This window comes from Schistocerca americana, chromosome 7 (genome assembly GCF_021461395.2).
Source record: "Schistocerca americana isolate TAMUIC-IGC-003095 chromosome 7, iqSchAmer2.1, whole genome shotgun sequence".
Taxonomy (NCBI): Eukaryota; Metazoa; Arthropoda; class Insecta; order Orthoptera; family Acrididae; genus Schistocerca; species Schistocerca americana.
In genome coordinates, this window is record NC_060125.1 from 349,814,379 (window position 1) to 349,829,985 (window position 15,607).

The following is a 15,607-nucleotide window of genomic DNA, read 5'->3' on the forward strand; positions in this document are numbered from 1 at the left end:
GGTGGGACTACACTAGGCATGGCCTTCACCTCAATAGGAAAGGGAAGGGAAAACAATCTGGGTTGATTGCACAAAACTTAAGGGGAGACACTGTCACAAGTGGTAAAATACCAGTGGTCACAGGTATCAGAGGGATGCCTGTTTTTAGGATAGGGAAGGGGGATAGAAAACGAGTTTTAAGAGAGATTGGCAGACACACTCAGTTTGAGAAAACAGATGAACAGGATTCAGATTTTAGCATACAACCTCCATTTAAACAATGTTTAATAGAAAGTAATCAGAAACTGCCAGTTAATCTTCCCCAAAGCAGTTATAATCCCATTAGTATGCAGTATCAGTTATCTTTATTACACCAGAACATTCCGGGACTCAGAAATAAAGTTGATGAACTACTCATTTGTACCGATGAAATGAATTCATCTAACCAAATTGACATAATCTGCCTCTCTGAACATCAAGTGACCACTGGTATAGATATGTTAGACATTTCAGGGTTTAAGCTAGCTTCCTACTTCTGCAGAGTAGATATGGATGGAGGAGGAGTTGCCACATTTATTAAAACTGCCATAAATTCAAGAACATTGACATTAATAAATTCTGTTTAGAGCAGCATCTAGAAGCATGTGCAACAGGAGTAGAGTTCCATAACAGATCCTATATAATAGTAACTATTTACCAAGCATCTGCAGGAAATTATAATCTATTCATAAATCATCTAGAAGCTCTTTTGGGTTATTTAACAGGAAGAAACAAAGAAATTTAGATTGCTGGGGACTTTAATACAGATTTTCGAATTCAATCTTCCTGTAAACATTTACCGCAGTTAGTAATGTTGTCTTTCAATCTAACTCACACTGTAAACTTTCCAACTAGGATCACTAAATCCTCAAGGACAGCCATTGATAACATTTTTATAGACAAATCAAAGGAACAAAATAATATCATAAAACCTGTAATAAATGGACTATCAGATCATGACATGCAGCTCCTTGTTTTAGATGTAAATTCTAAGCAGATTATCAAGACTGCTAAATTTGAGTACAGGAGAGTATTCAATCAAAATCAACCAAAAATTAAGTGTTTTAGAAAACTGCTGAAAGATATGAACTGGAAAGATGTTTATAGTGCTCATGACATCAATGAAAAATATAACACTTTCATGAACAATGTCAGTACCATGTTTCAAAATTGTTTTTGTTCCAAAAGATACTCAAATTAAACAGAACCATGGATCACACAAGGAATAAAGATTTCCTGTAAGACAAAAAGGAAAATGTATTTTTTGACCAAGAATAGCTCCAATGCTGCTGATTTAGCTAAATACAAGGAATAATGCAAAATATTAAAAAAAAGTGATACAGACATCTAAACAAATGCACTACGAGAAGAAGATAGCAATATCAGGGAACAAAATAAAAACAATATGGGATATAGTGAAAGAGGAGACTGGTAGAACCAGAAAGGAACAGGAGCAAATAGCACTAAGGGTAGATGACACATTAGTAACCGATGGGCATAGTGTGGCAGATCTATTTAACAAGTACTTTATATCCATTACTGATAGGATGGGATTGTCAGGATCAGTAAATAATGCCCTTGAATATCGAAACTAGCCTTTACAAATAGTACATGAATATGTCACTCACTTCACCAAAAGAAATAACTTCCACAATAAAATCTTTAAAAACAAAGCATTATAGTGGTTATGATGAAGTATCAACAAAGTTAGTTAAGGCATGTTCTTGTGAGTTTAGTACAATTCTAAGTTACTTGTGTAACCAGTCAATTATAACTGGGACATTTCCTGACTGGCTGAAATATGCAGATGTTAAGCCTCTATTCAAGAAAGGGGATAAAGAAATGCCATCAAATTACATATCGATTTCATTTTTACCAGCATTCTGAAAAAATAAAAAAAAGCAATGTACAGGCAGCTTTTTAACCATCTGACCACAAATAACATATTATCAAGAACACAGTTTGGATTTTTGAAGGGTTCTGCTATCGAAAAGGCTATTTACACCTACAGTGAAAATGTACTTAATTTACTAAATAACAAGTTACAAGCAGCAGGTATTTTCTGTGATTTGTCAAAGGCATTTGATTGTGTGAACCACAACAGCCTTTTAAATAAATTAGAATTCTACAGTGTCATGGGCAGTGCTGCAAAATGGTTCATGTCATACCTCGCTAACAGGAAACAAAGGGTGTCAGTGCAAGGGACTAGTGAATTAAGTCATCAGTTATCATCAGAATGGGAAGAAATTACATGTGGTGTCCCACAAGGATCCATCTTAGGGCCATTGCTTTTTCTTGTGTACATTAATGATCTCTCATCAGTTACACTGCCGGAAGCAGAGTTCGTTTTGTTTGCAGATGACACAAGTATTGCTATAAATAGTATGTCGAGTGTAGTTCTAGAAAGATCTGCTAATGATATTTTCATGGATATTAATAAATGGTTTAAAGCCAACTCACTGACATTAAACTTCGAAAAGACTCACTATATGCAATTCAGAACCTGTAAGAGGTTTCCACCCAGCATATGCATAAAGTACGAAGAAGAGCCGATAGAAGAGGTTGACAGTCTTAAATTCCTGGGATTACAACTTGATAATAAATTCAGTTGGGAGGAGCACACCACAGAACTGCAGAAACGCCTTAACAAATCTGTATTTGCAATTCGAGTGTTAGCAGACATAGGCGACATAAAAGTGAAAAAGCTTGCATACTTTGCCTACTTTCATTCCATAATGTCATATGGTATAATATTTTGGGGTAACTCTTCAAGTCAAACAAAAGTTTTCAGAGTCCAAAAGCGTGTAATACGTATTATTTGTGGAGTAAACTCACGGACGTCTTGTAGAAACCTCTTCAAATAACTGGGTATACTAACTACTGCCTCTCAATATATTTACCCCTTAATGAAATTTGTCCTAAATAATATATCTCTTTTTCCAACAAACAGCTCAGTTCATAGATACAATACATAGAAAGAAGGATCCTTTATTGTATGATTATATGATAGCGGAACAAACACTGGTAGCAGTTACTTCTGTAAAATATCTGGGAGTATGCGTGCGGAACGATTTGAAGTGGAATGATCATATAAAATTAATTGTTGGTAAGGCGGGTACCAGGTTGAGATTCATTGGGAGAGTGCTTAGAAAATGTAGTCCATCAACAAAGGAGGTGGCTTACAAAACACTCGTTTGACCTATACTTGAGTATTGCTCATCAGTGTGGGATCCGTACCAGATCGGTCTGACGGAGGAGATAGAGAAGATCCAAAGAAGAGCGGCGCGTTTCGTCGCGGGGTTATTTGGTAACCGTGATAGCGTTACGGAGATGTTTAATAAGCTCAAGTGGCAGACTCTGCAAGAGAGGCGCTCTGCATCGCGGTGTAGCTTGCTCGCCAGGTTTCGAGAGGGTGCGTTTCTGGATGAGGTATCGAATATATTGCTTCCCCCTACTTATACCTCCCGAGGAGATCACGAATGTAAAATTAGAGCGCGCACGGAGGCTTTCAGACAGTCGTTCTTCCCGCGAACCATACGCGACTGGAACAGGAAAGGGAGGTAATGACAGTGGCACGTAAAGTGCCCTCCGCCACACACCGTTGGGTGGCTTGCGGAGTATCAATGTAGATGTAGATGTAGAACAAAAATTATCTGCTCAAGGACTTAAAAACACTTACTTTAGTTCAAAAAGGGGTCCACTACTCAGGAACACTCATCTTCAATAATTTGCCAGCAAACATAAAAAATTTAGTTGCACATAAAGATCAGTTTAAAAGGAACCTGAAAGACTTACTAGTGGCCAACTCCTTCTACCCCATTGACGAATTTTATAATAGAAACAAATGATGTATTGTATATATTCATACTATTAGTATTGTTATTTCAGCTTTTTTTTCTTTTTCTTTTTTTTGAAGTGACATGTTTCACATCCACGAGGATCTCCTCAGCACGGATCTATGGAACGAAAAACTAATCTAATCTAAGAAGATGTTGTGGCTCTTTTCCCTTGGCTGCCCAGAATGCCTGACCTATTGTATTGTTTCTTCTTTGGGGCTGTATCAAGCACCATGTTTGGGGGTATGTCAAGAACTCCCAGGAACGCTGAAATAACGCAGGAAAAGTGTCAGTGCTTTTGTGATGATGACTGACAGGATGTTGCTACATAAGGTATGTAATGAATTTGTCTACTGTACCTCTTGGACATGTGTTATGTGACTAGTACAAAATGCAAACTTGGTGAGTGTATGGCTCTCTCCGTGCATCAATCATGTTTGTACATGTAATACTTTGGAAAACATAGAGCTCTGATAACGAATGACTCACTGTTAGTAGCTTTGCAGTTTTAGATCGTTAATGTTCGCAGCGGATACAAAATACTTCGAACTCGAAGATTTCCACGCCTTCAGCCAATCCAGAACCACATTGGGAGCTCTCGTTTAGAATAACGAAATAGCGGCTTTCAAGTTCCACGTGAAAGAGCAGACGAAGAGCATTGAGACCATTTCCCAACTGTACATTTAGAAGAGTTTTTTAAGGGATGAGTTAACAGGTGTTTATCCAAAAATTGAAACAGCTTTGACGATATTTATGTCAATGCCAGCGACTACAGCATCTTGTGAACGTAGTTTCAGTAAACTGAAGCTGAAAAAAAAAATTCTTGAAATCGAGTACAGATGAAAGGATACTGCCAAGTGTTGCTGTCTTGTCGAGAGAATACGACACAGCTGCTATCTTGGCTTCACTGACATATTCAGTGAGTTTTTTTCTATTATTATTATTCAAAGCGTTCTTGAGGACAATATTATAGAACTAGAAGAGAAAGTAGATGAAGATGGAATAGGAAATATGATACTGCATGATGAGTTTGACAGAGCACTGAAAGACCTAAGTCGAAACAAGACTCCAGGAGTGGGAAAGCCAACCATGACAAAAACTATCCCATTTGGGGAGCAAGATGTATGAGACAGGCGAAATACCCCCAGACTTCAAGAAGAATATAATAATTCCAATGCCAAAGAAGGCAGGCGTTGACAGATGTGAAAATTACTGAACTATCAGTTTAATAAGCCACGACTGCAAAATACTAACACGAATTCTTTACAGACGAATGGAAAGACTGGTAGAAGCCGACCTCGGGGAAGATCAGTTTGGATTCAGTAGAAATGTTGGAACACGTGAGGCGATACTGACCCTACGACTTATCTTAGAAAATAGATTAAGGAAAGGCAAACCTACGTTTCTAGCATTTGTAGAATTAGAGAAAGCTTTTGACACTGTTGACTTGAATACTCTCTTTCAAATTCTGAAGGTGGCAGGGGTAAAATACAGGGAGCGAAAGGCTATTTATAATTTGTACAGAAACCAGAAGGCAGTTATAAGAATCGAAGGGCATGAAAGGGAAGCAGTCGTTGGGAAGAGAGTGAGACAAGGTTGTAGCCTATCCCCAATGTTATTCAATCTGTATATTGAGCAAGCAGTAAAGGAAACAAAAGAAAAATTCGGAGTAGGAATTAAAATACATATAGAAGAAATAAAACCTTTGAGGTTCACCGATGACTTTGTAATTGAACGGAATGGACAGTGTCTTGAAAGGAGGATATGAGATGAACATAAAAAAAGCAAAACGAGTATAATGGAATGTAGTCGAATAAAATCGGGTGAGGCTGCGGGAATTAGATTAGGAAATGAGATACTTAAAGTAGTAGACAAGTTTTGCTATTTGGGGAGCAAAATAAGTGATAATGGTCGACGTAGAGAGGATATAAAATGTAGACCGGCAATGGGAAGGAAAGCGTTTCTGAAGAAGAGAAATTTGTAAACATCGAGTATAGATTTAAGTGTCAGGAATTCGTTTCTGAAAGTATTTTTATGGAGTGTAGCCATGTATGGAAGTGAAACGTGGACGATAAGTAGTTTCGACAAGAAGAGAATAGAAGCTTTCGAAATGTGGTGCTACGGAAGAATGCTGAAGATTAGATGGGTATATCACATAACTAATGAGGAGGTATTGAATAAAATTGGAGAGAAGAGAAATTTGTGGCACAACTTGACTAGAAGAAGGGATCGGTTGGTAGGGCATATTCTGAGGCATCAAGGGATCACCAATTTGGTATTGGAGGGCAGCGTGGAGGGAAAAAACCTTGAGGGAGACCAAGAGATGAATACGCTAAACAGATTCAGAAGAATGCAGGCTGCAGTAGGTACTGGGAGATGAAGAAGTTTGCACAGGATAGAGTAGCTTGGAGAGCTGCATCAAACCAGTCTCTGGACTGAAGACCACGACAACAACAATTCAAAGCAAAATGATCTGATAGTAAAAACGTAATTCCTGGAAACGAACGTTTTCTCAACTTCTAATTATGGTCCAGTTTCCTTTATTTCTGATTATTAAATTATGATAAACAAACAAAATCTATTGTTTATTATACACTCTAGGACAAAAAACGACGCATCATGAAGGAATTATCCAAATGAGACGACAGTCAGTAGAAGCGATGTACATCTGCAGACCAACATATGATTACAATTTCGGAAAAATTGGATGATTTATTCAAGGGAAATACACTCCTGGAAATGGAAAAAAGAACACATTGACACCGGTGTGTCAGACCCACCATACTTGCTCCGGACACTGCGAGAGGGCTGTACAAGCAATGATCACACGCACGGCACAGCGGACACACCAGGAACCGCGGTGTTGGCCGTCGAATGGCGCTAGCTGCGCAGCATTTGTGCACCGCCGCCGTCAGTGTCAGCCAGTTTGCCGTGGCATACGGAGCTCCATCGCAGTCTTTAACACTGGTAGCATGCTGCGACAGCGTGGACGTGAACCGTATGTGCAGTTGACGGACTTTGAGCGAAGGCGTTTAGTGGGCATGCGGGAGGCCGGGTGGACGTACGGCCGAATTGCTCAACACGTGGGGCGTGAGGTCTCCACAGTACATCGATGTTGTCGCCAGTGGTCGGCGGAAGGTGCACGTGCCTGTCGACCTGGGACCGGACCGCAGCGACGCACGGATGCACGCCAAGACCGTAGGATCCTACGCAGTGCCGTAGGGGACCGCACCGCCACTTCCCAGCAAATTAGGGACACTGTTGCTCCTGGGGTATCGGCGAGGACCATTCGCAACCGTCTCCATGAAGCTGGGCTACGGTCCCGCACACCGTTAGGCCGTCTTTCGCTCACGCCCCAACATCGTGCAGCCCGCCTCCAGTGGTGTCGCGACAGGCGTGAATGGAGGGACGAATGGAGACGTGTCGTCTTCAGCGATGAGAGTCGCTTCTGCCTTGGTGCCAATGATGGTCGTATGCGTGTTTGGCGCCGTGCAGGTGAGCGCCACAATCAGGACTGCATACGACCGAGGCACACAGGGCCAACACCCGGCATCATGATGTGGGGAGCGATCTCCTACACTGGCCGTACACCACTGGTGATCGTCGAGGGGACACTGAATAGTGCACGGTACATCCAAACCGTCATCGAACCCATCGTTCTACCATTCCTAGACCGGCAAGGGAACTTGCTGTTCCAACAGGACAATGCACGTCCGCATGTATCCCGTGCCACCCAACGTGATCTAGAAGGTGTAAGTCAACTACCCTGGCCAGCAAGATCTCCGGATCTGTCCCCCATTGAGCATGTTTGGAACTGGATGAAGCGTCGTCTCACGCGGTCTGCACGTCCAGCACGGACGCTGGTCCAACTGAGGCGCCAGGTGGAAATGGCATGGCAAGCCGTTCCACAGGACTACATCCAGCATCTCTACGATCGTCTCCATGGGAGAATAGCAGCCTGCATTGCTGCGAAAGGTGGATATACACTGTACTAGTGCCGACATTGTGCATGCTCTGTTGCCTGTGTCTATGTGCCTGTGGTTCTGTCAGTGTGATCATGTGATGTATCTGACCCTAGGAATGTGTCAATAAAGTTTCTCCTTCCTGGGACAATGAATTCACGGTGTTCTTATTTCAATTTTCAGGAGTGTATCTTCACAACAAATGAGCAAATCAATAAAGCCCTTATACAAGCAATTATTCGGCTTAGTATTGATTGGCAGTATTGTTGAGAGTCCTCCCGAGAGCTATCGTGCCAAATTCTGCCCAATTGGCGCGTTAGATCGTCGAAATCCCCTGCTGGTTGGAGGAATAATGCTCCAAACTTTCTCAGTTGGGAAGAATTCCGGCGACGATGTTGGCCAAGGTACGGTTGGACAAGCATGAAGACAAGCTGTAGAATCTCATGCCGTGTGCGGACTGGCATTAGCTTACAGTAATGTAAGTCCAGGATGGCTTATCTTGAAGGCCAACAAAACAGGAAGTAGAATATCGTCGACGTAGCGCCGTGCTGTAAGGGTGCCGCCGACGACAACCAAAGAGGTCGTGCTTTTAAATGAAATGGCATTCCAGACCAACACTCTTGGTCGTCGGGCTGTATGGCGAGCGACAGTCAGATTGGTACTCCAGGTCTATCCAGGGCGTCTCCAGACATGTCTTTAGCCTGAAAACTCACTGAATGGAGTAGAATTGGCTCCAGTAACGAGTCCTGTTTCAAACTTTTATTCATTTATTTACTTAGCATCCTTGTATCTCATCACTATAAAAATGATATAAGATTTGTCGTACATTGCCTTTTATAGAAAATAGGACATGAAAATATTTGCAGTTATAAGTCCATAAATAAAATATTATTACATATAATATGAAACCATATGCGTAACAACATTCATAATATGCTAAATTAGAATAATAGATGAATACAATTTAGTTTTCAATGAGCATTTGGGTCATTACAATGAAGGAAATAAGCTACTGCATATTGAATGCTGGTGATTTAAGTATTCCTTGACACTATAAAAACTCTTGCTAATTAACGTTTTTAAAGTTCTTTTTTGATTATGTGGAATTTTGGTATACTTTTAATTTCCCTTGGTAGTGCACTAAATAAGATTTTTGGATGATAAAGAACACTTTTTTGATACATAGCTTTCGGTGACTTTCCCTATGAAAGTCGTCTCTATTTCCCGTTTTGTAGATATTAACTTGACTGTTTAACAATGAATGTTCCTGGTGAGCCTTCATAAAACATATACTTTCATAAATAAAGATACATGGTAGATTCATGATTTGTAGTTCCTTGTGCCATACCTCTGATTATCCTTATTGCCCTCTTTTGAAGCACAAACGAGTGCTTGGCCAAACTGGTATTCCCCCAAAATATGGTACCATATCTTAGTGTGCTATGTACGAGTGCAAAGTATGAACATAACACTGCATCAACACTACAGGAATCTTTTAGTATTCTAAGAACATAACAATACTGACTTAATTTTTTGTTTTAACATTTCTGTGTGTCTCAATGACCAACGAAAACATGACTGGAGACGCTTCAGTAAGCAATATTTTTCAATAATCATTCATTTTCATTAAGCTTTCTTAGAAAGTTATAAAATTTGATAATCTGAATGGAGGACTTTCAGAATGAGGACTTTGCGTAGGGATTGGGGTGGGGAATCGCAGCTTTGGCGCTGGATCAACACGCTAAGACTCTGGTCACAATATGATTACTGTGTACATGTATTCAGAAGTCTCAGATTCGCAAGTCTCAGAAACATCGAAGTCAGCTTCTACGGGGAGAAACGACAGTTGAATTCGTCACTGATACTGGTACAGAAATCTCAGCTGTCTTTCATTACTCTCTGCTAGTGGTGGAAATTTCGAGACAGCATATAAGATTTGTGCTTAGTGGCACATCGACGACCAGGTCATTAGGGATGGAGCAGAAGCTTTGGTTTGGGAATGAGGGGGAAGGAATTCGTCTGTATCCCTCTCAAAGGAGTCATTGTACTGGCATTTGCCTTGGTCTAAATCTGGATGGCTGGATGGGGATTTGAACGCATTCGATGGAGACCTGGATCCTTCCACTTTCGTGGAGACCACTGAAAGGGAAAAGTCTGCTATTATCGTCACAATTTTTCAGGAATTTCTTATATGAATATATGTTTTGGCAGTCTGTAATGTCGACTTAAAATCCTCCTAATGACTTCCATTCTTACGTAGATGTAATAGAATGGCATACCTAGGTTAGGAATACCTGATAATATTTCTTACTCTCTTCGATTATCTTCACGAACTGGAAGGTGGAAGGTTCTCAGCGGTTGATCGCCGGAGCCACACATCTGCCCTTGATTACAGTACAACACTGTTCTTTTCATCATAGCGTAGACTGAGATCTTCGTGACTAATGTTCAGCTAACACGGCGGATCACGGTTGTAACGTTATTTACCCAGTAGTGGATCCTGTATTGATGTTCAAAAACAGTTACACCTACATACTTACTCCTCAAGGAACTATATGGTGCATGACGAAGGGTAACTTGTACGACTGCTACTTATTGCATTTCCTAGAGGGAGGTAAAAACGACTGCCTGCATGCTCCCGTAGAAGCCCCGATTACCCTTATTTTCGCGATCCTCACACGAGGTGTACGTTGGTGTCAGTACAATCGTTCTGTACTCTGTCGCAAATGCTGGTTCTCTAAACTTTCTCAACAGTGTTTAGCGAAAAGAACGTTTTATTCCCTCCGGGGATTCTCATTTGAGTTTACGGAGCATTTACGTAATACTCGCGTGTTGGTCGAATCTGCCGGTAATAGATCAAACAGCACGCCTCTGAATTGCTTCGATTTGTTCCTTTTGCTTGACCTCGTTTGGACCCAAACTCTCGAGAAGTATTCAAGAATGGGTCGTACAAGTGTTCTGTTAGCGATCTCGTTTATAGATGAGGTACACTTTCCTAGAATTTTCCCATTAACCTGAAGTCATCCATTCGCTTTCCCTAGAATCCACTTTACGTTGCCAGTCGATTCCGTGTCACTTTGCAATGTTACACTTTGATATCGACGTGACTATTTCAAGCAGTACACCATTGATTCTGTGTCCGAACATTACAGGATTGTTTTTCCTGCTCATCCGTATTAACTTACATTTTTTCCACATTTAGAGCAAGTTTTCATTCATAGCACCAAACACAAATTCTGTCCAAGTTATCTGTATCCTCTTACAGTAACCAACGACAACGCTTTCCTGGTCACATGTCATCAGCAAACCGTCGCAAACTGCTGCTCAACTATCCGTCAGATCGTTTAAGTGTGTCTACCTAAAGCGGGCATGTCACAGTTTCCTGGGGCATTCCTGATGATGCTTTTTGTCTCCGATGAATATTTTCCGACATTCTGTTACTTAACCTTCAAGCCACTCACGTATCAGGGAACCTATTCCGTATGCTCGGACCTTAGTTAACTGTCTGTCTTGTGGGTAGAAGCTTTTCTATCTCAAGGAATTTTTTTTATATTCAAACGTAGGACAATCTCAAAAATTCTGCAGCAAACCGATATTAAGAATATTGGTCCGTAATTCTGCGGCTGCTAGATGGCTGTGCAACGTCCAATTAGCTCTGTTGAGCTAACATAGGCAATTATCTTTCGAAAACTGCTTTATGTGTTAGTTTGAAGCAAATATAATGTGCATTACGAATTCATTCAAAGCCACTAGATTGCAACAGCCAAAACTAAAAATAATAATAATAATAATAAAAATAATAAAAGTGATATAATGTATTTTAATAGCAGTTGGGACGTGACAGTAAATGCATCGCCTAGTGCTATCTTTTTTTGTTATCGAAGGAGGAAAAAGCCAAAGTCGACAGTCTTATCTCAAACCAATACCTAAGTAGATATCGCTGCTCTCCACATGTACCATGATGAAACCATTTCTTGGAACATCTCCACTTGCAGTAAAATGCAGTAGAATGATTTTCTCGGCGCTCACCCTTATCTGAGTGCCAATGCGAACTACCGACGTAGAGCACCTTTGAGATATCTTTATATGTGAATTTACTTGAGTTACTTTACCCTTTAACGCCCACCCCTTCGTCCGAAGAAAATTGACAGCCACGAATGTCTTCATTTAAAGCTCCAAAAATTGGGAAACCGAATGGGTAGAGATCGTAACTGTCACGTTATTCAGGATGTGTATGAGTTTCCCAGCGATAGTTCTATAGTGCAGACGAAACAACCCTGACAGTATGTGGGCCCGTATCCTCTATACAGCCCGGATCTCTCCCCATGCCGTTTCCATAAGTTTGGAGCCCAAAAGAAAGACAATAGTGGTCGTCGGTTTGCTTCGGACGAAGAGGTGTGCGGCTTGGTACAATCATGGTTCCGCAGAGTAATAGGACTATGTTATAGGGTAGTTAATGACTGCTTCGACGCCAGTGAAAGTTTATCAGATTGTACACCACCCGATCTATGATAGGAAATGTACAAAAGCTAGTAAGTGCGGTTTTTCTTAATTTCTATCATCAAATTAAAAAAAAAAAAAGAATCAAATGGCTCTGAGCACTATGGGACTTAACTTCTGAGGTCATCAGTCCCCTAGAACTTAGAACTACTTAAACCTAACTAACCTAAGGACATCACACACGTCCATGCCCGAGGCAGGATTCGAACCTGCGACCGTAGCGGTCACGCGGTTCCAGACTGTAGCGCCTAGAACCGCTCGGCGACTCCGGCCGGCCATCAAATTAAACTGTATGGTTAATATATATACCGAATCAACATCATTAACATTATTTCACATCATTTAGCTGTAATTAAAAGCCAGTCGAGGTGGCCGAGCGGTTCTAGGCGCTACAGTCTGGAACCGCGGGACCGCTACGGTCGCAGGTTCGAATCCTGCCTCGGGTATGGATACGTGTGATGTCCTTAGGTTAGTTAGGTTTAAGTAATTCTAAGGTCTAAGGGACTGATGACCTAAGAAGTTAAGTCCCATAGCGCTCAGAGCCATTTTTTTGTAATTAACAGAAAGTTATAATTAGTTAGAAAACCTGATGTTATGAATTACTATACGGTCGTAAATCTCAACAAAATTTATATTTCCGTTCCCTTGATTGCATTATTACATGCCCATAGAAATGTTAGGAGAAATATTTATGTTGTAATTGAACCAATATTTAATTAGCAAACTTCGTAAATTTCAGCTTACCTATAAACATTTATCAGTCATCTGATGTACTTACCGTGGCTTGTGCACTTTATGTACCATGCCTTAACGAAAAACCAATTAGTTCAGTTATAATTAACTTTTTCATTGACGATTCTCGAACATTCTGATGTAAACACTATTGATTTTCACTCATTTTGAAATTACCTTAAAAATTCGTACTGTGCCCGAGCTTATGTTCGCCTTACACCAGATGTGTCAGCAATGCGGGAATCAGCTCATCTCTGCGTCGACTCGAATAGTGAGCCTGCATTTCGTTCTCTGCGCCCAAGTCCTGAATCCTCGCTTTAATGTCTACCAAAACCCTTGGCTGACAACCCGATCCGACAGCTTCTGCGGCCGAGGTCCGAAACTCCCTTGAACCGTAACCTCCACCCGAATATCCCCCTCATCTTTTCAATGTTATTTTCCAAAAACACTCCAGATGGAGTACTCTCAAAAAACTAAAATGACCAATAATAACGCCGGTCGTAGTGGCCGAGCGGTTCTAGGCACTACAATCTGGAGCCGCGTGACCGCTACGGTCGCAGGTTCGAATCCTGCCTCGGGCATGGATGTGTATGATGTCCTTAGGTTAGTTAGGTTTAAGTAGTTCTAAGTTCTAGGGGACTGATGATCTCAGATGTTAAGTCCCTTAGTGCTCAGAGCCATTTGAACCATTTGAACAAAACGAGCTGCCCTTTTTTGAATTTTTTCGATGCCCTCCGTCAGTCTTATCTGATGCGGATCCCACACTGCACAGTAGTGCTCCAGAAGAGAGCGGTCAATCTCTTTAGCAAAGCTGTAACCCTTTCTAAATGTTTGTCCAATAAATCGTAGTCTTTGGTTTGGTTTCCCCATAACATGATCTATGTGATCGTTCCAAGTTATACGTAGCTGTAATCCCTAAGTATTTAGGTGAGTTTACAGCTTTCAGATTTGTGTGATTTATCGCGTAGCAGAACTTTAACTGATTCTTTCTAGTGCTCAGATGGATGACTTTAAACTTTTCATGATTTAGAGTCAATTGCGACTTGTTACACAATACAGATTGCTTGTCTACACCATTTTGCTTATGTTTTGATCATCTGATTACATGACAGCATCATCACTACTGAACTATGATCTGAGTCTGTATATTAATCTGGGTTACGCCTTAAAATCCAATATCAGATTTCGGAGTCTCTGCTTGACCATGACTTAATCTAACTGAAATCTTCCTATATCTCCCGGATTTTACCAAGTATGACAGCATCACCTGCAAACAATCTGTGAAGACTGTTCAGATTATCTCCTGAAGCGTTTATGCAGATCAGGAACAATAGAGGGCCTATAACACTTTATGGGGAATCCCGGATATTACTTCCGTTTTACTCGACGACTTTCCGTTAGTTATTACGAACTGTGACCTTTCTGACAGGAAATCACGAATTCAGTCAAACAACTGAGACGATTCTCCATAGGCACGCAATTTAATTCGATGTCACTTATTAGGAACAGTGTCAAAAACCTACTGGAGATCTAAAATATGGAATGAATTTGACATCCTCCATCTAAAGCACTCATTACTTCCTAAGAATAAAGAACGATATTTCCTGAATCCGTGTTGGTTGGTTGTCAACAAATTGTTTCCTTTAAGGTGATTCATAACGTTCGAGAAGAATGTATGTTCCAAAATCTAGGCAAATCGACGTAAGTGATATGCAAATTGTCTGTCTTGAGCAATGGTGTGCAACTTTCCAGTCTCTGGGTACGGATCTGTCTACGAGCTAGAGTTTGTATATCATTGCGAAGTATGGAGCTACTGTATCAGCATATTCTGAAAGGAACCTTACCGGTATACAATCTGGACCGCAAGCCTTGCCTTTCTTGAATGTTTTAAGCTCTTCGCCCCTCCAAGGATATTTACTTCGAAGCTACTCATGCTAGCAATTGCTTTTGATTTGAATTATGGTATATTTACGAGTACTTGTCTTCTTTTGTGAAGGAATTTCGGAAACCGAGTTTAGTAATTATGCTTTACTGGCACTCTCATCAATAACATCACCATCGTTACGGCGCAGAGCGTCTTGCCACTGGTGTACTCTACATACAATCAAAATCTCATTAGGTCTTTTGCCAGATTTCGTGACAGAGTTTCGTTGTGGAAACTATTTGGTACATATTACTCAACTGCTGTCGATGCTATTTCCTTTAATTTAAACCACATCTGGGGTGCCCCATTTATCTTGACCACCCTAAATAACTGTCCAAATGCAAATTACAAAATGTTTCAAGTAAATGTTCTTTAGCCGTCAGGGGGACATCAATCAGCATGACTGCTTACGTTGTAGATTTGTTTTTTACAAAGATATGAACAGCGGTATGACTTTTTTAAATGGCACCCTGTATTTTTTATTGGGTAATTCATTTCCTCTCCTAAAGACCTATTCAAAAATGTATCACAGTGTACCATTTACTGAAACACAACGTTATTAATTAAATAACACAACACTGACTTTAAGCCCGGGATCACACTTGCTCGAGTTGTCAGAAAGCAAATGAAAACCA